The sequence below is a fragment of the Cricetulus griseus genome, chromosome 2, assembly GCF_003668045.3.
Source record: "Cricetulus griseus strain 17A/GY chromosome 2, alternate assembly CriGri-PICRH-1.0, whole genome shotgun sequence".
In the NCBI taxonomy this organism is placed as follows: Eukaryota; Metazoa; Chordata; class Mammalia; order Rodentia; family Cricetidae; genus Cricetulus; species Cricetulus griseus.
In genome coordinates this window covers 338,488,944-338,513,558 of record NC_048595.1, presented here as the reverse complement: position 1 = coordinate 338,513,558, position 24,615 = coordinate 338,488,944, and the positions used below count along the sequence as shown (strand labels likewise).

The window sequence follows — 24,615 nt, the reverse complement described above, 5'->3', positions numbered from 1 at the left end:
TTCAGACATTTGGAGCATGTGTAACATTTCAAATTAAATCCAAGTCATAAATTTTTGTGTCACCTGGGACCTATGGAAGACTACAAGAAAGTGAAAAGTAATGTATTAAAAATAATTTTTGGCTAGAAGCTGGGTGGGGAAACCAGAAGGAGGTATGTTAAAGATGCAAACTTTGCAGCATCTTGGGGCTCTCAGCATATGTGGTTGTAAGGCTAGACACATGAGTTCCCCTGAAAATGTCTGTTCTTTTGCAACATCCCCAAGTGAGGCTCTTCTAATCAGGTCTGTGGGTGACCTCTTCAAAAATGAGAGGAACAGTTTATGAAAATCGGGATTTTTTTTCCTTCAAGGTGACAGATGACCCTGAGGGAAAAGAAGCCACCTGGATGTGGAACATGAGGTCTCAAAGCTTCCTAGTTTGTATAAAAAGCAAGACAGAGCAATCACAATGTCTGGCCTGTGCAGACTGTCTGCAGTGGCTGGGAAAGTGAGTCCTCTCTCTGATAGCTTTCAAAGCAAATTGAAATCAATGGTGACATGGATCTGGTTTAAAAGTTGCTGGAACTTCAGTGACTTTTGACGATGGAAATGAGATGCACACAAAGAGTCAGGTGTGTGTATGCAAGCCTGTAGGACTCAAATTTGAAGCCAGACTGGACCACATAGCAAGACCTTGTCTCAAAACAAACAAATGAACAAAAAAACTTATAAAAGGATGAGCTATGTAGGTATATATCCACATATTTCACTGTCAGAGCTTGGATTGACCCTATGTACAGACAAATTATCCTAGATTTATCTTAAATGGTGGGACCCAACCCTGTTTTTTGTAAATTCTGGGTGAATAAAGCCCAGTGGAGCTTTATTTCTAATGCCACTGTGCATTAGAAGGTTGCGATGGCAGTTGTGGTTTTGAAGCACTTTGGGTTTCATAATGAAATTCAGAACAGTGAAATCTAAAACCTGTGTGAGCTAATGCTCTCATTCTGCTTAGAAAGTTCATTTAAGGATCATTTTCCTAAAAATTCAAACTAAATTTGCCTGGGAAAATTAACAAAGAATTAATAATGATAAATTATTAGCATCATATACTTCATGATATTAATCTTTTTCTCCTGACAGATCTTTACAATTCTATATATACAAGAGTTTAGAAAACAAAGAACACACAAAACATTCATGCTATCAGAAAAAAATTCACTGTAAAGCAAGTTCTAGGAATGTATTTAATCAGAGCTTAGTGAAGGAGGGATCTAAACCAGAACTCAGGCCCATGATCACAACTGAAAGAATTCATAAATAGCTCTTCCTCAAAACCCAAAGGACTAGTCATAATATCTTTGTCTTAAAAAATAATTGAACAAACCAGTCAGTGGTGGCACACGCCTTTAATCCCAGCACTCGGGAAGCAGAGGCAGTCAGATGTCTGTTTGTTGGAGGCCAGCCTGGTCCACGAAGTGAGTTCCAGGACAGCCAGAGCTGTTACACAAAGAAACTGTGTCTCAAAAAACAACAACAACAGCAGCAGCAATAATAATAATAATTGAATGAATTGTTGGCTTAGAGATATGTAGTTTTCAAATTATAATCCTGTGAATCTAGTTCATCTATAAAGTTCTTTGCAATCATTTCTTTTTTTCATACACTTATTTCGTTTCTTTATCCACCTCATTTTTCTGTGTCTAATGTCATTCTGTGTACTAGTGAGATATGGAGAAAATAATGACCCTGGGAGAATGCTTAGTAGAAAATTAAAGTATCTTTTCTTGAGAAAAATTAAATACTTGAAAAATAGTAGAAAATTCACCTTCACTGACATAATAATTAAAGTAGAATTTATCAACCACATGTCACTCAGAGGCATAGACTGCTGGCCCACAAATTCCATGTGTAACAGTTACTGGAACCACAATATATAATGTGGGCACTAACATATACTAACATATGCAACATGCAGTCTAATTGATTGTTTAATAGTTCCACATGGGAATTAAGATGAAATAGCCAATTGAGTGGTAACCAATTGAACTTATAGTTCAGTTAAGAGAAAATACAATGGTCAGTTATTAACTATAGACCAACACAAATTCACTTACTATTTATTTGACTATAGCTGCATCCTAAGTAATTCTTCTCTTGTACTAGATCGCCCTTTTCCCTTGCTTACGCAATTAGAGACCTTTAGTATCCACTAATACATAGTTTTCTAATAATTTCACTTCTGATGTGGTCTCTACTCTGGATGTTAGGAAAGGGATAAGTAGGAGTCTGGAAATACCATCAAGCTTCCAGTTAGACATTTGCCCATAGTTTTACAGCATAGGTTTGCTGCAGAGTATCCTAGGTTCAATCCACAATAATGAAAAAATATGAAAATAACTTATAGTTAGATTAGTATTCTTCATTAAATTTGATTTTTCCTTTCAATCTTGTTATCTTTTCAGGTAATGTTTTTCTTTTTTCCCAGATAATTTTTCTATACGAATTAAATTCCTGGGTATATAACTTCATCTTTATATTTTCAAATAAGTCTTGCTTTTCTACAGAACCTGCCCTTTCTTTTGTAACTGGAAAGCATTATGAATCTCTTGAACTATGTAAATGCAGGTTGTTAAGGTCACTTCTATGATGGGTTAACGTATTAAACAAAAGCATAATTAACTTCATCCTAAGCCCCATCACATTCTCCGTAAAGAAGCCTCTCCCATGGTATAGAAAGTTCTGTGAAAAGGCTGGGTCTCTGCTTTTTGAGAGAGGGAAGTCTAATGGGCAGGGCATGACACAAAGAAGCAGCAGTTAGGAAAGGGTGTGGTTGCATTCCAGTTCTTTCAATCTATCTGAACTTGTGTCGTTTTGAGTTCTGTGTCAGTACAGTAACTTCAGATGGAAACATATAATACTATCTTTTATACAAGCACACATATGTGCATGTACAAAATAAGTAGTTCAATGTTTCTCTTTTTCCTCTTGAGGACTGTATTTTCCTTTAAATCATCACCTTTTGTTTTCTCATCTTTGGACCTATGGTAAAATTCAGTATCATGTTTTTAATGCCTCTTCCTTTCCAGAATTCAATGACCTTAAGGGACTCTAGGCAACTCTGAAGTTTTATGGATTGGGGGAGAGTAAAGGATGAAGACCTGTGGAGAGAAGCATAACTAGACAAGCATCGTTCCTGTCTGATGACTACCTCTGCACAACTCTGGCCTCCAAATTAGTGCAAAAGTACAGAAAGCAGAACTAAATATAATTAACTTTATATTTCCATGCTTGAAGCATCATGCTTTTACATCAAGTGCTTTGGTCCCTGTCAAGAGCTTTATAAACAAAACAAGTTGACAAATGTTGAGTGTTGTTCACTATAACAAGCATCTAGGACATTCAAGTGAATAGTTTTTCTGAAACTAAATTTAAAGACTTGACAGTAAGACTATATGTAATTAATAAATATTTCTCTCTTGCATTCCCTCTCCTTCCTTGTAAAAACCATGTATGAAATTTTATTAAGCTCTCCATTGAGATAGGCTAGCAATATTCAAAAGAGCACAAACATTAAGTTTTCCCAATTCGAGATCCATTTTAAGTATAGATTTTAGGTGATATGAATTTTCTAAAATCCATGTTGCAATTTCTTTAAATGTTTTTTTCCCATTTCAAAATAGCAGCAAAACCAATATGAGCGATTTTCAGATTTTGAATGCTTTATACTAGGAAAAGGTGGCCTTATAATATTTTCATATTGTTTGGTTGGGAAAATAGATCTCTTTCTATTCTGTCATTTTTATTTCTTTTCTTGTTCCTGTGATAAGATAACCTGACAAAATTCACTTAAAGGGAAGAAGGGGTTATTGCTGCTCACAGTTCAAGGATACAGTCTGCCACGGCAGGAAACTAAAGGCAGCAAGAGCTTGAAGCATCTTATTCCACTGCACCCACAGTCAGGAAGTAGAGAGCAATGAATGCTTCTACTCAGCAAGGGTACTTTACTTCTCTTTATTCACTCCAGAAAGCAAGCCTTGGGAAGGGTACCACCCAATTTTAGTCTGGGTATTACCATCCCAATCTAATCAAGACATCCCAAGACTCTAACAGGTATATTTGGAGGCTGGCTTGTGATTCCAAGTCAAGTTGGCAACTAATACTAGATCTAATACTCATGGGGGCTCCTGAAGAACTGTTACCAATCAAGTTTCAGATAATTTCTCTTCTTTCAACCTATTCACAACCATCTCTTCTTAACTACTGCCTCTCTTTAATTTTGTGCACACATATAGGGGAAGTTAAATAATTATATCCCAAGACTTAGAAAATAAAATCACTAGGTTATAACTACAACATTTCCACTCTTTTCTTCCCTGCAACCCTCCAATGTATCTCTTGTGGTGATATATTGTTTATGGTGTAATAAAGCTTGCTGGAAGATCAAAATGCAAAGCTCACCAAAGCCATAGAGGTCAGGCAGTGGTGGTACACACCTTTAATCCCAGCAGCCACACTAGTTAGCCATAGTGGCTGGGTGGTGGTGGTGGTGTATGCCTTTAATTCCAGGACTAGAGAGGTATATAAGACAGGAGCTCAGGGTCTCATGCTGTATTCAGACTGCAATCATCCTGAGGATAGGATTGCCCCAGCCTTGGTAGAGGTAAGAACTCTCTACTGGTTGGCTGTTTTGCTTTCCTGATCTAAAGCTTGGACCCCAATATCTGTCTCTGGGTTTTTATTATTCATGCTACAATCTCTCCTATTTGATTTCAAATTCATGACCTCCTTTTCTTTAATTGTTGCATATATGTATACAGTAGATACACATTCTAAAGGTATAAATACAAATGATTCAGTCTATATAATGTACTTCTATATATAAGTTTTCAGTGTGTGTGTGTGTGTGTGTGTGTGTGTGTGTGTGTGTGTGTGTGTGTGTGTGTTCTCCAGGGAAGACTATTTCTCCTGATCCCAGCATTCCTTAGTTGCCTGTAGTTTTTGTATAGGACTGAAGTCTTGTGAGTTTTCCCCATCTACTTTAGTATGTCTATTGGTATCATCATTCTCCAGTTTGTGTTTAGCCAGGCATATGGAGTAGAGTGTCAAGTCCTTGGGACATATATGAAAGAGTAGTATACTTGGGTCATATAGTAGATTTATATTTAGCTTTCTAATAGCCATCAACAATGATTTCCATAGTGGATGCACCAGTTTGATAGCTCACCAACAGTGGATAAAGGCTCTCTTTCTTCCACACCCCCTCCAACATTTGCTGTTGGTTGTATTTTTGATCTTTGCCTTTATGACTGAGATAAAATAAAACCTCAAAGTTGTTTTCATTTGCAGAGGAACAATGAACACCATTGAAGATAATTCTTCGCCATATTTTTTGGGGGTGGGGGGAACTCTGTTCAGGTTCTAGGCCCATTTTTAAATGGGTTATTAGCTTTTTTGATTCTTTATTAGCCACAAGCTTCTAGTTATGTAAGTGACAAGCTTAAATCAAATTTTGAATTGAAAATAAATTGCATTTAGTCTAATATTATAGCCCAGACTTACTACTTATTCCAAATAATTACTATAATAAGACAATTTATTGGGCCCCTGACATTCCAAAGGAGCATGTCATATAAGTACTATTTATAGCAGCTTACTCTTGGACTTCCAATATCACAAAACAGTGTCAATGAAATAACATGTTATAAAAAACAAAAGATAGAAAAATGTGATCTACTCCAAGGCAACAGATGCTAGCCTATTAATCTAACTACTGAGATCAACCTCCACTGTTGATTATAACTACTTTGGAACTCACTTTTCGGCACCTAGAAAATCAAAATTTGAAGTGATTGTTTCAGAGTTCTTCATTAACTACAATTGAGTCTCTTTTCCAGTGATGTCCCATACTTTCAGTTTCCCAAATTTCTTTCTCAAGGAACAAAATTGTACTATTCTATTTTTACAGAAAAAAATCTTAACATTGAGAAAGTTCACTGAAATTTTATTAAATCCTAGGCTGGAGACTTAGTTTTGGTTAAGGAGCTAGTTTTAAATTAATAGAAGAGTCTCTTTACACATTACTCTCAGAAGTAAGTGTGGTACTAGGTAACAATAGTGTTAGTCTTCCAGTTTATGCTTCTGAGTAGTAATGTTTTATTCTCTTAAAGACTCTCATACTCTACTGACAATTTCTCTAGTGCTTGTTATCCATCACAGCCTTAATGCATGATAATTTACAAGATGAACACTTTCACTTTGTTCTTCAAAGACAGGCAGAGTGAAGGAAGCATAGAATAAATTGTACAGACACCATGCTCTGCAATTAACTAATCAATAAATATCAGCAACTAGCAAGCACTTCCTTCTCTGTTCCTAGAAGAAGGTAGCACTACTTTAAAAAACACATTTAAGTGATGTACAACCAAAGAAATTTGTATATATTAATGGGGAGTGATATTTTGTTATCTCATGTACATTGTACAATATTTAACCCCCCTAGGCATAACTACTTTGACAGATTTTTAACATCTATTTATGGAGAAAACATTCAGAATAACTTCTTTGGGCTTTATAACATGAGCATCATGTTGCTGTTGTCTGTGGCTATCCAGCTAAGCAACAGCACACCACAACTTCCTGCCTCTGTTTAGTATCTTTGGACTCACCACCCATTCTTTACCTCCTTTCATAACTCAATCTCTAGCAACCTTTGCTCTATTTCCTGCTTCTATGAGGTCAGTATTTTTAGATTCCATATATTAGTGAAACTGTGTGACAATTATCCTTCTTTATCTGGCTTACTTCCTAAGTTTTACTCAGTTATTTCATTCATGCTGTTACAAATGGCAGAACTTCATTCTTTTATATGGCTGAATAGTGTTCTGTTATGTATGTGTACCAAATTTTTCGTAGCCATTCATCATTTGGTAACAATTGCATTAGATTCTTTATTAAGAGCATTTTGCCTTTGAAACTCAACCATGTTCTCTCTCTCTCTCTCTCTCTCTCTCTCTCTCTCTCTCTCTCTCTCTCTCTCTCTCTCTCTCTCTCTCCTGTTAAGAAAGCATGGGCATTCCAATAATAACCCTCATTATACCGTGTATGTAGACTGACTTTTGGGTGAACTCATGAATGGAGTGAATTCTTACATAGATAAGGACCTGATGTGGGCTAAGTGTAGACAAGGGCCTGATATGGCTTTTAAGTTTTACAAGAAACCGCAAAAGCAATAACTGGAGCACTGAGATGGTCCAGCGAGTAAAGGTGCTTCCCACAAAGCCTAATGGCCAGAGCTCCATCCCTAGGATGCACATAGTGGGAGAGGAGAATGGACTCCAGCAAGCTTTCTTCTGACTACCACATCAGTGCTCTGGCACTTACTTGTAAGTTCACAAACATACACATGAGTACTCGGTACTCACACATCCTCTCTCTCCCTCCCTCCCTCTCTCTCTCTCTCTCTCTCTCTCTCTCTCTCTCTCTGACACACACACACACACACACACACACACACACAATGCAATTTTAAAACTCAAAAAAGCATCAGTATAGTTAGTAGGGGAATGAGATGAAGTTTTTAAATACATTAAGTAAATATAATTGAAGAATCGTCTGTCACTGGCTCCCTTCTTTCAAAGAGCAAGACATTTCCTGTTGTGGGTTCTATGTTGCTTTTAGCCAAGACTGAAAACGGAGTGAAATATCCTCTTTAGATTACACTACACTGGTCACCAGCCCCAGCACCACCACAAACAATGAAACCAGAGAGAGATGCTCCATTTCCCTCTTCTCTTCCTGCACTCATGCTCCCCCCCCCCAGTGAGGTTCCCAAGGAAAGCTTTCAATGGGTGTTGTGTCAGGTTTGCAACCTGTTATGGGCTATTTGATCTAAGAAAGAATGGCTTTACAACATGCATTTATATTACCTTTAATATTTTAAATCAGTTTTATAATTAGCAATATAAATATTATATTCACAGAGTATCAAGAGTGGATCTCACCCTATGGAGTTAATTAAATAACTATAAATTAACTCAGCTGGTCTTCCCAGGCTGAATAACCTTGTAACTTAAATATTCATTTTAATTGCTGATAGAATGAGTTTTAATTCCTTTGAGTTATATTTTTATTATGAATCTATCTCTTCTTCCTCTTGATATAGAGTGTATAACTATAATTTTTCACTTAATTGTGTTTATTATGCCAATCTACTGCAGATATGATGAAAAGCATTAAATAATGTACAGCATCAAGTGGGAACAAACAGTAAATGTAATTTTTCAAAGAATTCTGCATTGAAAAATTCTGCATTTTTAATGGAGAAGGGCTTACCTTTTTGATACTTCATAGTGCTTTATTGTACAATATATTTTTCTAACTTCTCAGCATGTCTCCTCAGTTTCTGGAAATCAGACTGGACCCCACAATAGCAATCCTTTAAAAGAGAATTTTTATTGACTATCATTCAATCAAGATAATTCTTCCCAGCATGCTAAAATATAATAATGCTTGCTGTATACACAGCTGGATGACGATAACAGAAGTGGATTTTCCCTCATCAGATTAATCACCCTCTCGTCCTCTTTGGGGTTTCAATTCAGGAAGGCTTGCCCATTGATAAAACTAAGCATCCTTTGCTTTATGACCAAATTGGGCCTTGAATCGCATAATAGTAGAATTAATTATTCCAACAAGCATGGCACAGTTCAGTTGTGCAAATTTGTTTTTTAACAAAATTCTGCTGTAAAATAGGAGTGTTAATATAGGATTGAAAAGCTTCTCACTGAGCTAAGTGATAATGAAGGGCTTTGTTGCTAACAGAAAGGGGGAGTAATGTTTTTATTTGATAATGGAAAAGCTGGGGCCCATTATCAGGAAGTTCTTTTCCTGGGTGGCAAAACTTCCTTGGTTCCATGTACATAGATGAGGGCATCATGTAAGTATGCAGATCTCATCATTGTGTATCCTAGAAAAAGAAAGCAATGGTAATTGCTAGATTACCATTCTTTCTTAGATCCAAAGTGTAGGCAACTTATCTCTCTCTTAATCTCCATTTAAAGGCAAAGGACTCCAAAGTCATGATATTGGCAGATTGGTATCAGGTGGGACCCATTTCTGACTCACGGGTGGTGTTTGTTTTTTTTAAGACAGAAGGAAAGCAGAAACTCTCAGAAGCCTCTTTTATTAGGGCACTAATCCTATTCATAAGGGCTGTGTTCTTGTGTCTTAATTCCCCAAAGCCACATTCCCTAATAACATAGAACTAGAGATGCAAGCTTGGGGAGAACACCAGCATTCAGAATATACTAACCCCTCTCTGCCTGTAATTTACAATTGGCAATTTTAGGGCAAATAATGCACAAATACCAATGGTTAGTATATACTACTGAACTCTTGTATTTGCAGCTGCTATAATTTGTGCTTGTATGAAAATGATATATGTTATGTGCTTGTATGAGCATGATATAGAATAGGGGCAGTGGTGAGACTATTCTATATCCTGATTATTTTTGGTAGTTATTTAACTGTTTGTATGGCTAAAAGATGCATAACTAAACAGAAATAAAGATGAATGTAAATAATGTCTTCATAAGGCAATGGAGAAAAATGAGTATAAAAAACAGAAAAGTTTATTGTTAATCACCTCAGATGCTGAATGGTTTAAGAAACATTTGTTTTAAGTCATCTCCTTCTTAAAATTAGCTTGTGTGTTTTATATTAAATATAGAAAATTATATTTTAATATAATTCTATATGTATTTATATTATATATAGAAAATGCTTCTTTAGCATTTGAGATTGTCACTATAATTTAATAAGGTTTTCTGGCACTTCCTCAGCCTCAAACAAAATGTTAACCAACTTGCCTTGCTTTCTTTGGGCTTCTGATTTTGATCACATAGAACAAGAGCTCCAAGTGATCCACAGTTCTTGGATGGCTTGCCTAATGGAGCCATATGCAAGCACTCTTGTATAAATGCAAGGAGTTCCAATCATGATGAAACAGAAGGAACACTTACTTGTTTGAGTGTGTCAGATTTGCAAATTCAACAGCAGCAAATTTTCTTTGGATAATTCAAGTCCTAACAACCAGAGCAACCAAAGTATATTAACTAAAACATCTGAATTTTAGTCCCAATTCTTTCATTCACTGGATTTCAACCGCATACCTACTTTCTGGAAATTTGTAAATATCAAATGAGATCAAATCATCAGCAGCATGCTGCCACCTAAGTATGGATGTGTACCAAGAAAGGAGTGTGCAGTTGGGGCTTTCTGTTACTTTTTGCAGTACATCAACTCTAAAAAATCACTTTTGGCCTTGCTGTTGAAAGCAGTCTGTGAGATTTTAACAAGTCTCTGTGTGACCACAAACACTAATGCCCCTCCTTTATAACGACATCCTAGAACTCCCTCCATGCTTACAACTACAAGGACTAGATGTTTATGGTGATGTTCTTGATTCGACTAAACCTCCGGACCCACACCCCGACTGAGCCAGCTTTGGGCAAACAGCAACAACTAGTTATTTCAGATAGCAATGTATGAGGATGTGATTTTTTGAGTTTTTTTTTTTTTTAAATCCTCATTCAGTTCTTGAACAAACTGTTCCTGCAGAAAGGATTTCAAGTAGTTTTCTAATGCCCTTAAAAGTGTTTTACCTAGCGTTAGTTTGTGGTCATGCCGTGAAAACCTCTCCACAGAAAGAAAGCCTACACTGACTGGGAATGCTTTTCCATGGATGGCAGGCAAAGTACTAGCCTCCTTGCCAGTCTATGCCAAGGACATCCTCCAAAGGTCTGCTGGCAGAGCAAAAGGAAAGCTGAGTGCCAAGAGGTCTTTTCTGATTGCTGGAGGCCACCAGACTTAAGAGTTCAGATAGACTGCCCCAAGGCTGCTCTCCCCTCTAGTCTTTGAAGTTTTAAGGGCCCTTTGGTATCGGCTGAGCCTTCCATTGGAGCCGAAGAGCTATTGCTTCTAATGCCGGCTGCTCAGGCTGTTTAACTGAACCTAAATCCTGCGTGTACCATTGTGTTCCTGCAGCCTGCCAGTTCAGCACACCTCTGCAACCTGCTTACTGCATGGGGTGTAAGAACTGAGAATCTGCATTCCTGCCTTATCTTTTTTCTTCCTGATTATGGAATTTTATTAAGTGATACTATTTGCTTTTATTGAAATCTGTTTTTTTTTTTTTTTTCTTGGTTTTGTTTGCTCGGGGGATGAGGGAGCTAGATGGCTCAACAGTCAAAATCACTTGCTGTTCTTCCAGAGGATCCAAGTTTAGTTCCCATCACCCACACTGGATAGCTCACAGTGGCCTGTAACTGCAGAACCAGCAGACCTGACTCTTCTGGCCTCTGTGGGTACCTGCACATGCATGTAATTTACACAAACGAAACAATCATTTGAAAAGCTTGTCGGGCTTACTACCTTAGCTGAAGTAAAAAATACATCCACAAAACTGCACAGAATTCATGAGTCTTCACTGTGTACTGGTGTGTTTTAGAAATGCATATTCCTTTTCAGACACCATCTAATTCAGGGCCCAGAACACATGACATGTGTCCTAGTCATTTCACTCTCCCAAAGGTCAACACTATTCTAACTCCTATCACAGATACATGTGTTCTACCTGTTTTCCCTTCATGTAAATGAAATCAAAGCAATGTGGTGTTTTTATTTGGCTTCTCAAATATAATTATGCTGGTCTTTTTCTTTAAGATTTTATTTATTTATTATGTACACAACATTCTGCTTCCATGTATATCTGCACACCAAAAGAGGACACCAGATCTCATAACGGATGGTTGTGAGCCACCATGTGGTTGCTGGGACATCTTATTGAACTCAGGACCTCTGGAAGAGCAGTCAGTGCTCTTAAGCTCTGAGCCATCTCTCCAGCCCAATTATGCCGGTCTTTATCCTGCCTATTGTATCAGTAGTTTACTCATTTTTATTGTAAGTTGTTTCTCATCATACGAATGCACCATGTTCTTAGAATCCCCTCACCTGTTGATAATTGCATTTGTTGATAAACCAAACACACTGGTTCTTTGTTGTTTCTGCTATTGAAAATAATCTATCAACATCCTTCTTGGGTGTCTCTCTCTCTCTCTGCACATTCCTATATCACTCTTCTTTCCACGAATAAAAATTCTGTATGTAAGTTTTTCAGATACTTTCATATACTTCGGATTTTCTAAAGTGCTTGTAACAGCTTACACACCCACCAACATCGTATCAAAATAGGCCTTGCTGCAGTAAATTCTTTCATTTATTGACAATTTAGTTAGTGTAAGTATCATCTTATTATGGTGCTAATTTATACTTTATTGATGGTTGATAATATTGTTTATCTTTTGATTTGTTTATTTCATTGGTTGTTTGGGTATATTTATGAAATATCCACATGTTTAATTCATGTGGCTTATTCCAGCCATATTCTTTCTTCCTTTTTTATTACTTCTTTGATAATTTTGTATCATGTCTTTTGATCAGAGTCATCCCTGCCTCAACTCCCCCGAGACCCACTCTGCTGCCTTCTCTGCCCACCCAAATTTATCTTTTGTTATTTAGCATTTAAAAATTACTTCTGGCCTTCCTCTATAATCAGCTAATGACTACCCTAATTGTCATCATAGAATCTACATCCAGTAACTGGTGGAAGCAGATGCAGTGATCCACAGCCAAGCACTGGGCTGGGCTCCTGGAGTTCAGTTGAGGAGAGGGAGGCGGGATCATATAAATGGAGGGGGGGCAAGATCATGATTGAGAAAACCACACACAGACAGCTGACTGGAGATAGTGGAAGCTCATGGACTCTGAACTGACAGCTTGGGAACCTGCATGGAAGCGAAGTAGGCCCTCTGAATGTGGGTGACAGTTATGTGGCTTGATCTGTTGGGGGGTGGGAGCTGGCAGTGGGACCAGGAACTATTTCAGGTGCATGAACCGGCTTTTTGGAGCCCAGTTCCTATGATGGGATACCTTGCTCAGCTAGATACAGGGGGAAGGGCTTGGTCCTGCCTCAACTTGGTATGCCAGACTTCATTGATGCCCCAAGAGGGGACCTTATCGCCTCTGAGGAGTAGATGGAGGGTGGGATGGGGGAAGGTGGAGGACTCAGGAAGAGGAGGGAGGAGGAACTTGGATTGGTATGTAAAATAAAATAAAAATTATTTCTTTTATTTTTGAGATTATAGTAGATATATTGTTTCTCCTTTCCCTTCCCTCCCTGCAAACCCTTGCATACACCACTCCTTGCTCTTTCAAATTCATGATGGGGGAAGTCCTTCTGTGTATATGTCTCCCTTATTGGTTAATGAATAAAACACTGTTGTCCAATAGGGAAGCAAGATTGGCAGGACTAGGAAAGAAGGATAATTCTGGGAAATGCAGTTAAGGAGAGTTGCCATGTGATCCTGGGGAAGAGAGGATGCATGCCACTGGCATCCTCTGTAAGTCTTTATAAAATATATAGATTAATTGTTATGGTTGATACTTAAGACAGGACTAGCAAATAAGAAATCCTAGTCATTGGCCAGCAGCATTGTAACTAATATTAATCTCTGTGTGTTATTTGGGGCCTGGAACTCAGGTGGCTGGCAGAAAGAGTTATCGTTACAAATTCATGTCCTCTTTTTTACATTAATTGTTGTTACACTATGTATGCTCTTACATATTGAAGTCACCAGTCTTTTTCCATATATGTAAATTACAAATATCTCCTCCCAATATACACATGCCACTTTGTTCTGCTAATGACTGACTTTGGTTTTTGTTACTCGAAATGACTTATTTCACTATCTAGTTTATCTATACTTTGTTTTTATGCCAGTGTTTACACCTCGTTCCCTGATTCCTCCCTGAGATGATGTCTTTCTCATTTCCCAGTAAAACTATATTCCATCTGTTGATCTCAAGTAAGTGTATTCTATAAGACAGAGATAATTTCTTCTATATGAACATACAGTGCTGAATCACAATTTAACGACAACCCTGCCTATTCATTCCCTTGCCTGCAGTTGCATTGCTCGCTTGCTCGCGCGCACGCGCGCACGCACACGTGTGTGTGTGTGTGTGTGTGTGTGTGTGTGTGTGTGTGTGTGATATAAAATCATAACTTTGTGACTTTGGTGAAATGCCTTTTGACATTTATGAAAGTGTTGTGTCTTTTGGACATTTTTATGAAATAAATAATGATGATTTGATTTTTGAGTATTAAGTCATCGAAGCATTTCTTTAAAAAAAATGATACTTATTGTTACTTTTTATTCCCCATTTTTATTTAAACTTTTTATTGTTTTGGTAATTTCATACACAAATAGTGTACTTCCATCATTTTCACCTCTTTACCCCCTCCAATGTCTTCTGTGTACCCTAACACCCCTTTTCCACAATTCAAAGCTTAAGGAAATTATGTCACAGATGTGCAAACTGGGGTTGAACACACCATGCTCACTTATTCTCTGCAGTTTAGCCACTTACATGTTTGTGTAATAGTCTCCATCCATGACAGAAATATGATTGTTAGATGAAGGATGAGAGCTACACTTAACTGTGGGTATAGGGATAAGTCTTTGAAATGCAGTTAGGAATTACATTGGCTTAGTAAGTTGGAAATACTAGGTTGTTCATTAGGCTTTATTACCTCTCTAGCGTGGGTACTTGACTAGGTTTACAATACCAGGTATGAATTCCCTCCTATTGAGTAGGCTTTAAGTTCACCTAGACTGCTTATCCCTGGGAGAAAACTGTCACTATTACACATTGGGGATAACTTCCAGGGCCTGTCATAGCTGTGGGTCATAGGCTTTACAGCTAGATAGAACTACTGATTGCCTTTCTCCCTTGGTAGCTTACATAGCACCTTCAGATACTGTGAAATCTAGTCTTCAGGGAAGAGGCATCCTCATCAGTTCATTGGTGAAACATGATTTCACCAATTCTTATGTAAAATTGTGTGATTTCTTCATCAGTAGGATCCTACCTACAAGTCCTGGAAGGCAACCAAGGACAACACAATGGTTTATATTGTTTTACAGTCTTTTGGACACCCTTGACTGACAACTCAATGGGAGGTTTCTTGCCTGACACTAATGATACTATGTTTAGGAATTTTTTATCTATATTGATGAAAGATAAAGAAATGGTATTTTTCCTATAATTTTCAGCATCAAGATTATGCTGTTTTCACAAAGTGGAAAGCATTTGGGTTCTTTGCTATGAAGTTTCCTCTGTGGAAGCATGATAAATTAGAGAAATTATCCATTAAAGCTGTTTAACTGAAGTTTTCTTTATAGGAAGAGTTTTATGACAGATTCAATTTCTTCTGCAAAAATAAGCCTATTCAGGTCTTTATTTTGTATCAATTTTCATAAGTTGTATTTTTCTCTTTTATCTAAGTTTTCTTATTTGCATGCAATTATTGTGTTACCACTTTGCAGGATAAAGGAAAAATCTGCAGGACTATCTATGAATATGGGTTTGCCTTTCTTTGGGGTATAGGCTCCACAATAGACCTATACCCCAAACAAGTAAAACTCCATAAAAATGAAAAAGTAGGAGATATGAATGGTGCTGAGGTCTGGTTTTTGCATTTTCTTCCAGTGTTTGTCTGTTAAAACCTTGGTCTCTTTTGAACTGAGGTGATTGGACCATAATGTAAGTTGCAAACTTTAGTAGTGACTTCATAATTTGATGCCTTTATGAAGCAGTGGAAAGCCTGAGACAGGGCTTGGTTGGAGGGAATAGCTCACCTGAGTGGGAGTTGACTTGGAAGCTGTATCTAGTCCCTAGTCTCTTCCCCTTCTGCCTCCTATCCTCTGTGAGTTGAATTGGTATCCATGGAGGAGCTCTCCTTCTAGGTATACAGACTAGAAGCAATGGAGCGGAGGGACTGTGGACTGAAAATTGAATCAAAGCAAATATTTCTTGACTTAAGTTGTTTACTCAGGTATTTGCCACAGCAAAGGAAAATGATCAGCACAGAGGAAGAGAAAGCTACCAGAAAGCAAACCACAAAAGCATATGTAGCAACGTTTCAGAAGGTCAACAAACATTTACTGAAACAAATGTTGACTTGATAAAACAAGTTCCCTAATACTTGTTATCACTGGATACATAGGTCCCCATTTAGATCTATTTGCAATGGTTCTACATGAAAACATTCCATCTTCTTACCTCATAAAAATTTGGAATATTGTATCTTCTATTCCTGTATAGTCTACCCCTAGAATTGTATCTCGGGTGGGATTATAATCCCAATTCCCTTGTAGATGCTCTTATTACATATAAGCAAACTGATGTCCACTGACATTAATAACTTTCCCAATGTTTTTTTAAAAGACTAAAAGTACATTTTCCCTTCCAAGAATCTAATCACATGATGACCTTTGTTTGTTTTAAATAGCATTTAAAATTTATCTCTAGTCCTCAACTCTACTAATGTGAACAGTTCAAAATATTTTTGCCATTTATGTATCAGAAGACTTTTCCTACAGTTATGCCTGAGCAGTTGCTTCCCTTTGTATTTATTATGACAAAAATTCAAGCACAAAAAATTGACTTCAAATTTTGAATGGCTGAGATACACTTAAAGAAGTGTTCAACGCCCTTAGCTATCAGGGAAATGCAAATCAAAACGACTCTGACATCCTTTGCCTGTGAGAATGGTCAAGATCAAAAACCCTAATGACAGCCTATGCTGGAGACTATGTGGAGTAAGGGGAACATTCCTCCACTGCTGGTGGGAGTGCAAACTTGTATAGTCATTTTGGAAATCAGTATGGCAGTTTCTCAGAAAATTGGGAATCAATCTACCTCAAGACTCAGTGATACCACTCTTGATCAACCATACCCTAAGAACACTGGCTCTCCTGTGTTCATAGCAGCATTATTTGTAATTGCCAAAACCTGAAACAATTTAGATGTCGCTCAACCAAAGAATGGAAAAAGAAAATGTGGTATATTTATACAATGGAGTATTATCAGTGGAAAAAACAATGACATCGTGAAATTTGCTGGCAAATGAATGAAACTAGAAAAAAATCATCCTGAGTGAGGTAACCCAGACTCAGAAAGACAAGCATGGTATGTAATCACTCATAAGTGGATATTAGCTGGAAAGCAAAGGATAACCAGGCTACAATCCTTGGCCTCAGAGAAACTAGGTAACAAGGAGGATCCTAAGAGGAACTCATGGATCTCCCTGAGAAGAGGAAGTAGATGGAATCTCCTGGGTAACTGAGGGCAGGTGGGGGAGGATTAGAGCGGACAGGATGGGGTAATGGGAACATGAGGGATCAGGATGATGGAGCTGTGGGCAGGATGGAGCTGAAGAGTGATGGGGGAGACATCTTGATAGAGGAGGCTCCTGTGGGGTTAGGGAGGCTCCTGGAACCCAAAAGGATGAACCCAGTTAAGATTCCTAGCAATAGTAGAGAGGGTGGCTGAAATAGTGGAGAGCTGTGATTACCCTAGTTGTCATCATAGAGCTTTTATCTGGTATTTGATGGAAGCAGATGCAGAGAACCGCAGATAAGCACTGGGCCAAGCTCAGGACTACAGTTGAAGAGAGGGTTGAAGGACTGTATGAGCAAGGGGGCGGGGTCAAGAGCATGAAGGAGAAACCTGCAAAGACAGCTGACAGGAGCTTGTGGGAATTCATGGACTCTGGGCTGCCAGCATTTTACCCACCTACGCCCTCTGAATCTGGGTGACAATTGTGTAGCTTGGTCTTTTGTGGGGCCCCTAGCAGTGGGACTGAGACCTATTCCTGATGCATGAGCTGGCTTTTGGGGAGAAGGGAGCTGGAGGAGAAGAGGGAGGGGGAAACTGTGTTTGGTATATAAAATAAATTTAAAATTGATGAAAAAAGAAATCCCGCAAAATGACTTCAAATTCGAACTGTCCCACAATTCTTAAAAAGGATACTAATCATTCTAATTGATTAAATCTCAAAGTTGTTTTATTCTGCTTTGCCCTGATAAGGAGAATGGATTCTTTATTTCTTACTTTCATTTCATAATGAGAATGCTCTGCTCATATCCATAGCTCATTCTTTGATAATAGTTAAGAAAGTCACCCAATTAGCATCCCATAGCTTCTTAATACATAGCCCATTTTTAAACTGAGTCACTTGTTTTCTTGACTCTTGGATTTTTGAGTTCTTTATATATTTTGGATATTAATGCTCTATCATTGGTATAGCTGTCTCCATTTCTCCACTGTTCCCACAAGTTTCTTAGTTGTACAGAGTGTTTTAATTTTATGATGTCCTTCATGTCAATATTAGTGGCTGTAATCCCCAGGAAAATAGACTGCTGTTCAGAGTGTCCTTTCCTATACCTATCTCTTGTAGAGAACGACCCATGTTTTCTCTAGAAGTTTCAATGATTCGGGTTTCACATTGAAGTCTTTGATACATTTGGAGCTAGTTTTGGGCAAAGTGACTGATGTGGGATTGATTTCATTCTACTATATGGGGACATCTCGTTTTCCCAGCACTATTTGTTAAAGATGCTATCTTCTCTCCGGTGTTTGCTTTTGGTATAGTTGTCCAATGTGAGATGGCTACAGCTACATGTACTCATGTTTAATGTTGTGGCTACATGTCTGTTTTTGTGCTTGTATATTACCATTTTATCACTTTAGTTCAGTAGTTGTCTTTTAATATGTACCGTTACTGGCTTTCAAGAAGTTACTATTTACTAATAACTATGCTAAGTGCTGAGAAGGTCATGTTCTGTTTCTGTTGGGGTATTTGGAGTAAGCCTCACTAGAAACATTATGAGATTTGGAAGTTTGGAAGTTTTGAAGGTGGTAAAGATGAACTAGGCAGATCTGTGGTAAAGACTGTCCCAGGGGTAGGATTCCTGTCACACTGAAGGCAGTGTGGCTCATGGGAAGGAAGGAAGTGGGAACACTAAGAACGGGTGGGAAAGAGGGAGCAGGCAGATCATAGAGGCCACTTTATGGACTTTGAATTTTGTTTTCAGAGAAATGGAGACCCACCCTTCCACTTTTTATATCATATCCAAGTGCCCTAGATAGTTTCATGTGAACTTGATACAAGCTAGAGTTATCTGAAAGAAGGGAACCTCAACTGAGAAAATTGTCCTCATAATATTAGCTATAGGACATTTTCTTAACTAGTGATCAATGGGGAAGGGCTCAGAAGTATCCTTTCTGGGTGTGCCATCCTGGGATGTTGGTCCTGGGTTATATAAGAAAGCAAGGTGAGCAAGCCATGATAAGGAAACCAGTAAGCAGTATTCCTCTATGGCCTCTGCATCAGCTCTTGTCTCTAGATTATTGCCCTGCTTGAGTTACTGTCCTGACTTCCTTCAAGTGTAGGCTGAATAAATGCTTTCCTTCCCAACTTGATTCTGGTCATGATGTTTCATTACAGCAATAGTAAACCTAAGTAATCATGTTGCCTCTTCACAGCAAGAGGACACTGACTAAGACACCAAGAAATCATTGCTAAGACCAATACTGTTATTTCCTCTAAGAGTTTTGTGATTTACATCTTTGCTTACATCTTAGATTCAATTTTTTTTGTATGTAGTATGGGATAAAGGTCCAGCTTCATTCTTTTATATATGAATATTTTCATCAGAGACGAGCTTTTCTGTGTGTTCATGTGTTTGTTCTTTTTCATTCCCTTGCTGCCCCAGTTGAAGCCAGGAAGAGTGTTGCAAATTTCACATTATTTAGAATCTCAAGATTCTGTACAAATTTTAGATTGATATTTCTAGTTCTAAAACACCATTGTGATCTTGATATGAACTGAACTGACTTTGTGTACCATTTTGGGTTGCATGGACTTTTTTTGTTTTGTTTTGTTTTTTTGAGACAGGGTTTCTCTGTGTAGCTTTGGAGCCTATCTTGGCACTCGCTCTGGAGACCAGGCTGGCCTCGAACTCACAGAGATCAGCCTGCCTCTGCCTCCCTAGTGCTGGGATTAAAGGCGTGCACCACCAACGCCCGGCAACATGGACATTTTAATAATATTAAACCTAATACAAAAATATAGGATTTTCCTTATTTATATTCAATATAATTACATTTCAGAAATGTTTCATAATTTTCAATATGTAAGCCTTTGTCACTTTGGTAAAATCTATTCCAACTTTGTTCTTCTAGAAATGATATATGGAAGCGTTCTCTTAATTTATAATGAATTGGTCATTGTTAGTTATATAGATAATGCAACTACCTTTGCATCTTGCAGGTTGAATGAATTACTACTTCACTGGTTATAACATTGTGTTGTGTGAGAGGGAGAGAGAGAAAGAGAGACAGAGACAGAGACATAGAGAGAGACACACAGAGAAGAGAGACTGTGTGCATGTGCATGTGCATATTTTTGTATTCATGTTTTAGGGTTTCTGACAGAAGATAATATCATCTGTGAACAAAGGTTGATTTGTGTATTCTCTTCTGGTGTGGCTGGTCTGTTGTTTTACTTTCAGCTGATGTATTCTAATTGCCTAGTTGCTGTGGCCATCACTTTATTCTTTGTCTTAAAGGACGAAAAACTTTCAGTACTTTCCTATTGAGTGTGATATAATTGGAGGTTTTCATAAATAGCATTCATTACTTTGAGGCAATTCCCTCATATTTCCAGATTGTTGAATTTTATTTTAACCATAGGATAGTACTGAATTTTTAAAATGTATTTTCTGCATCAATTGAGATAATCATATACTTCTATTCTTTATTCCTTTAAAAGTACATATTGTGATGGTAATTTTATGTTAGGCAATTTCCTTATATTTAATTTCAGTTTTCTTACCTGTAAAATGGATCTAATACTAATATTTACCTTCACTGTTGACAATATTAAATATATTATGTATATATCACTTATAGCTTGGCCTTGAACATTGAGGATCAAAACTGGCAGCTACCACCAATAGCAGAATAGTGTAATACTTTTAGGCTGGAACTAATAATAAATAACTACTATGAAAGCAGGCAGACACAGCAAAACATACCTTTAGAATTAATTTAAATCTCTGTGTCTTTAACTATTATTCACAAAACCAAACAAAAATGCCAAACAATTAGTGAATGATCTTGGGTGTCTCAGTCAATATCTATAAGGACATAGTATCTTCACTTCATTGTCCCTTGGCTCCTTACCCTATGCTATTACTTCTGACAGATGGAGTATGAGTTATCTGCTGTCTCATTCATGAATGCAGTGTAGAAATAGGGGCAGTGAAAGAAGAATGTTCCATTAAAGTTTAGGAGTGAGAATAAAGAGTAGGTATTATAAAACTCAAGAGAAAAGTTCACTTGCCAGTGTATCAGGCAGCTGTAGTCTGAAGGGAAGAGAATTCCCCACACTTATCACTCATCACAAGCAGCCTGCATCCCAACATGTCCAGTCTCCATCATTCCTTTCCTCCCTCATGCTCACTTATCTCAGATCTTCCCTATCATGCCTTCATAAAATAAAAATCAGTGCAGAAAATAGGATATAGTTCTGTTGTGGGAGAGGTGTATAATTATTGGCTAAGTTCAAAAATCTCAGGACCATTTATTCCTTCTTTGTATTACCACAGTGGAATAAATTGAATTCTTAAGAATCTGAGGTTTTGGAAATTTTTTGAAACTAGGCTCAGTCACTCCAAGACTCAATAGACATGACTTTTATTATTTTATACCGTCTGCTGTTTGTCCCACCTTCTTAGCATCTCCTTCAAAGGTACTCAAATTTCATTCAATAATCATGAACTAGGGATGGTGTGGTCATCATTTCAAGTGTCTTCTCTCATAGAATTCATGTCCCAGTGAGATATATAGACAACAAATACTCTAAAATTATATGAAATGCAGTAAGAATGTTATGGTGTGTACCACAAAGGAGGGACATTTAAAGTAGCATTTGTATTTGTGACATGTTACATTGACATAGGGTGCAAATTTTCTGAAGAAGGAATAGACATTTTGAAGAAAACACACACACACACACATACACACACACACACACACACACACACACACACACACACACACACACACACTTTTTCACAGTTTCAAAGAATTATTGTTAACTACTATACATGTCAAAGTAGCACATTTTCTTTCTCATCATTTTCTATAATGACAAAGGGCAGTCCAGACTGAGACCCACATCAGGGTCTACTAGCACAGTCTCTAGACTTATGTTGCCATACACTCTGTCATGACATCACAAAAATTCTTCAATCTCCCTGTTCAAACTACAGACTACATCTCAGATCTAAACAAATTCCTGTTTCATTGACAAGTTGGTGTTTTCCTTTCAATGGGCAGCTGTAAACTGAGTTTTCCAGTAGCCAGTCCTGCCTACTCCAGATGAAAACCGAGTGCTCAGCTGGAAAACTTGACAATGGTAGGACATGTAAAATGAGATTAGTTCTGGGGAATAAGAATTCATGATACTTCAGACAGGAAGAGTCCAAGAGGATCCAATTGCCACTCCAGAACCTTGGGCATTCAAAGTTTTTTAAAGGGACTTTACAAAGAAACAGAATAAGTAAGCAACAGTAATAAGTAATAAAATAAATTTCTATCCTCTGTAAGATGCATCAAAATTTTGAGGCTACCTCTCTGTCTCCTCTAGAAAATTACTGTTTCAGCAGAAGATTTTTTTATTACCCCTGATTCCTCAAGATTCTCAGGAATAGGTTCTAGAAAAATGGGTGAATCTGCCTAATTATTGAATGACTAAGAAGCACTTTGAAAATCCCATCATCAAAGATGCTATTTTGGTGAAAGGATCATTATATTATATACAGTTGTGTAAGATGAAAAGGATAACGATAAGAACGTTAATCAGGAAGGCTGCAAATGAATCCTTTCCCACACTAATAGTTACTGTCAACAGGCATGCTCACGTGTTTCTTCTGAAAGAGACTGAGCAGCTTAGCAGCCATGAGCTTAGTCTTTCTCTTACAGGTAACAATTGCTTCTGGAGACATAAAGATAATGGCTATCTTTTGCTGACCACTGAGCTATTTTTCAAGTGTATCTCATTTACATCAATAACAACACTTGGAGGTGTTCATTATTGCTGGAAATTTTAGGATTTCTTGTCAGGGGTCATCCACACCTGCAGAGTCTTGGAACCACGCCCTTTCCTCCAGCCATCACAGTAGGGTGCCTGAGAAGTCATCATTTTCTTGTTGTTTTGTTTCCCTACATTTTTATCCCTCTAACATTTTGCATTTACATTTAGAGGCTAGAAACAAGACAGAAAACATCTCCAGGGTGATGGACATTTTCTTCTGTGTCCTTCCAAATGCTCTAAAGCATTCTAGGGAACATTTTGTACAATGTGCGTTCCTTTTTCTAACATGGTTAGCTTCAGAATTCAATAATACATAGAATATTGTATTTCAAAGATAATGCATTTTTATCTTTGGGGCATAGTGTTATTGAGACATTTTGAGAGATGAGAAGTAATTAAAAGCTATTTAAATTGACAGTATGGGAAAGAAATAAAAGTAAGTAAATTTTGACAAAAATATCTTCATGATGGTCTCGATTTCTCTATACTGAGTTTATTTTTTTTCTTTTTTTTCAACTGGTCCATCATTATTTTCTTCCTATAATAATATTTTCACCACATGGTCTTGGTGCATCATCAGAAATACATGGAGCCCAAGTGACTATTTTTTGTTCAATAGTACTACAGTCCACATAGTTCTCAGGGATTGTGGATTGCCCTAATACCAATGTACTCTTCAATTATCTTTGGAAAAGAGAAGATTGGATTGCCTCATCCAGCCCTGATGTGGGGGTTTGGATTGCCTTACCCAGACCCAATACAAGAGTCTGTGCCTGGTATATTTTAACTTGCTGTACTATGCTTCTTGATATCTCTGGGAGAGCTACTCTTTTCTGAAAGGAAACAGGAAAAGTGGATCTGGGAAAGAAGGGATGTGGGGGAAGGCACTAGGAGGAGTGGAGAGGGAAACTGCAGCCAAGATGTATGAGAGGAGAATAAAAAATAAATTTAAAAAAGCAAAAATTTACACACCTTGTTTTGTTCAGTTCTGATATTCTAGAAGCTAATTTGCAGGACTTAAGACCAATTAACCTGTAGACAGAAGTCAGACTACACAGAACATGGCAAAGTTCATAACAGTGTGGCATGAAGAGTCAGTACTATTGAATACCCTCTTGGGTTTTCATTACAGTACTAGGGAGACAAACAATAGATATGAGTAATAAATTTTTTAAAATGTGGCATAGCAGGTAGCAAGAAACAAACTGCATTACTTGTAAGTCTCCAAAGCAAAGCACTACACACTCAGTATGTGAAATCACAAAGAGTTATTCCTTCTTTATGTGTAGGCTGGAAGTCCAAGATAAAGCTTCAGAGGATCCTGCTTCCTTTAGAATTCTTAATGGGAATCCATATTTTGTTCCCAAAGCTTCTAGTGGTTTATAAATTCCCAATGGCCATCATTTTGCAACTAGATTACTCCAGTCTTGACTTCTGTTGTCATATAATGTTCTTTTTGTATGCTTTGTATTCCAACCTGATATTTTTATCTTATTTCAAAATACAAGTCATATTGGATTACAATGCACCATAATAACCTCAACTCAACTTGATTAGAACTAAAAATC

General features: G+C 37.5%; 1 long non-coding RNA gene across 10 annotated transcripts in view; it reads right to left on the bottom strand.

The window, feature by feature from the left end:
- Positions 1-24,615, bottom strand: part of Plcxd3 — a 301,403-nt gene that overhangs the window by 167,006 nt on the left and 109,782 nt on the right. For 9 of the 10 annotated variants that reach the window (XR_004768544.1, XR_004768545.1, XR_004768546.1 and 6 more), the window contains one exon: positions 8,314-8,416. This is a non-coding gene — a long non-coding RNA (phosphatidylinositol specific phospholipase C X domain containing 3). Of the gene's footprint in view, positions 1-8,313; positions 8,417-10,001; positions 10,085-24,615 lie in introns of those variants that run through there. The other variant, XR_003482463.2, reaches the window with a different exon arrangement.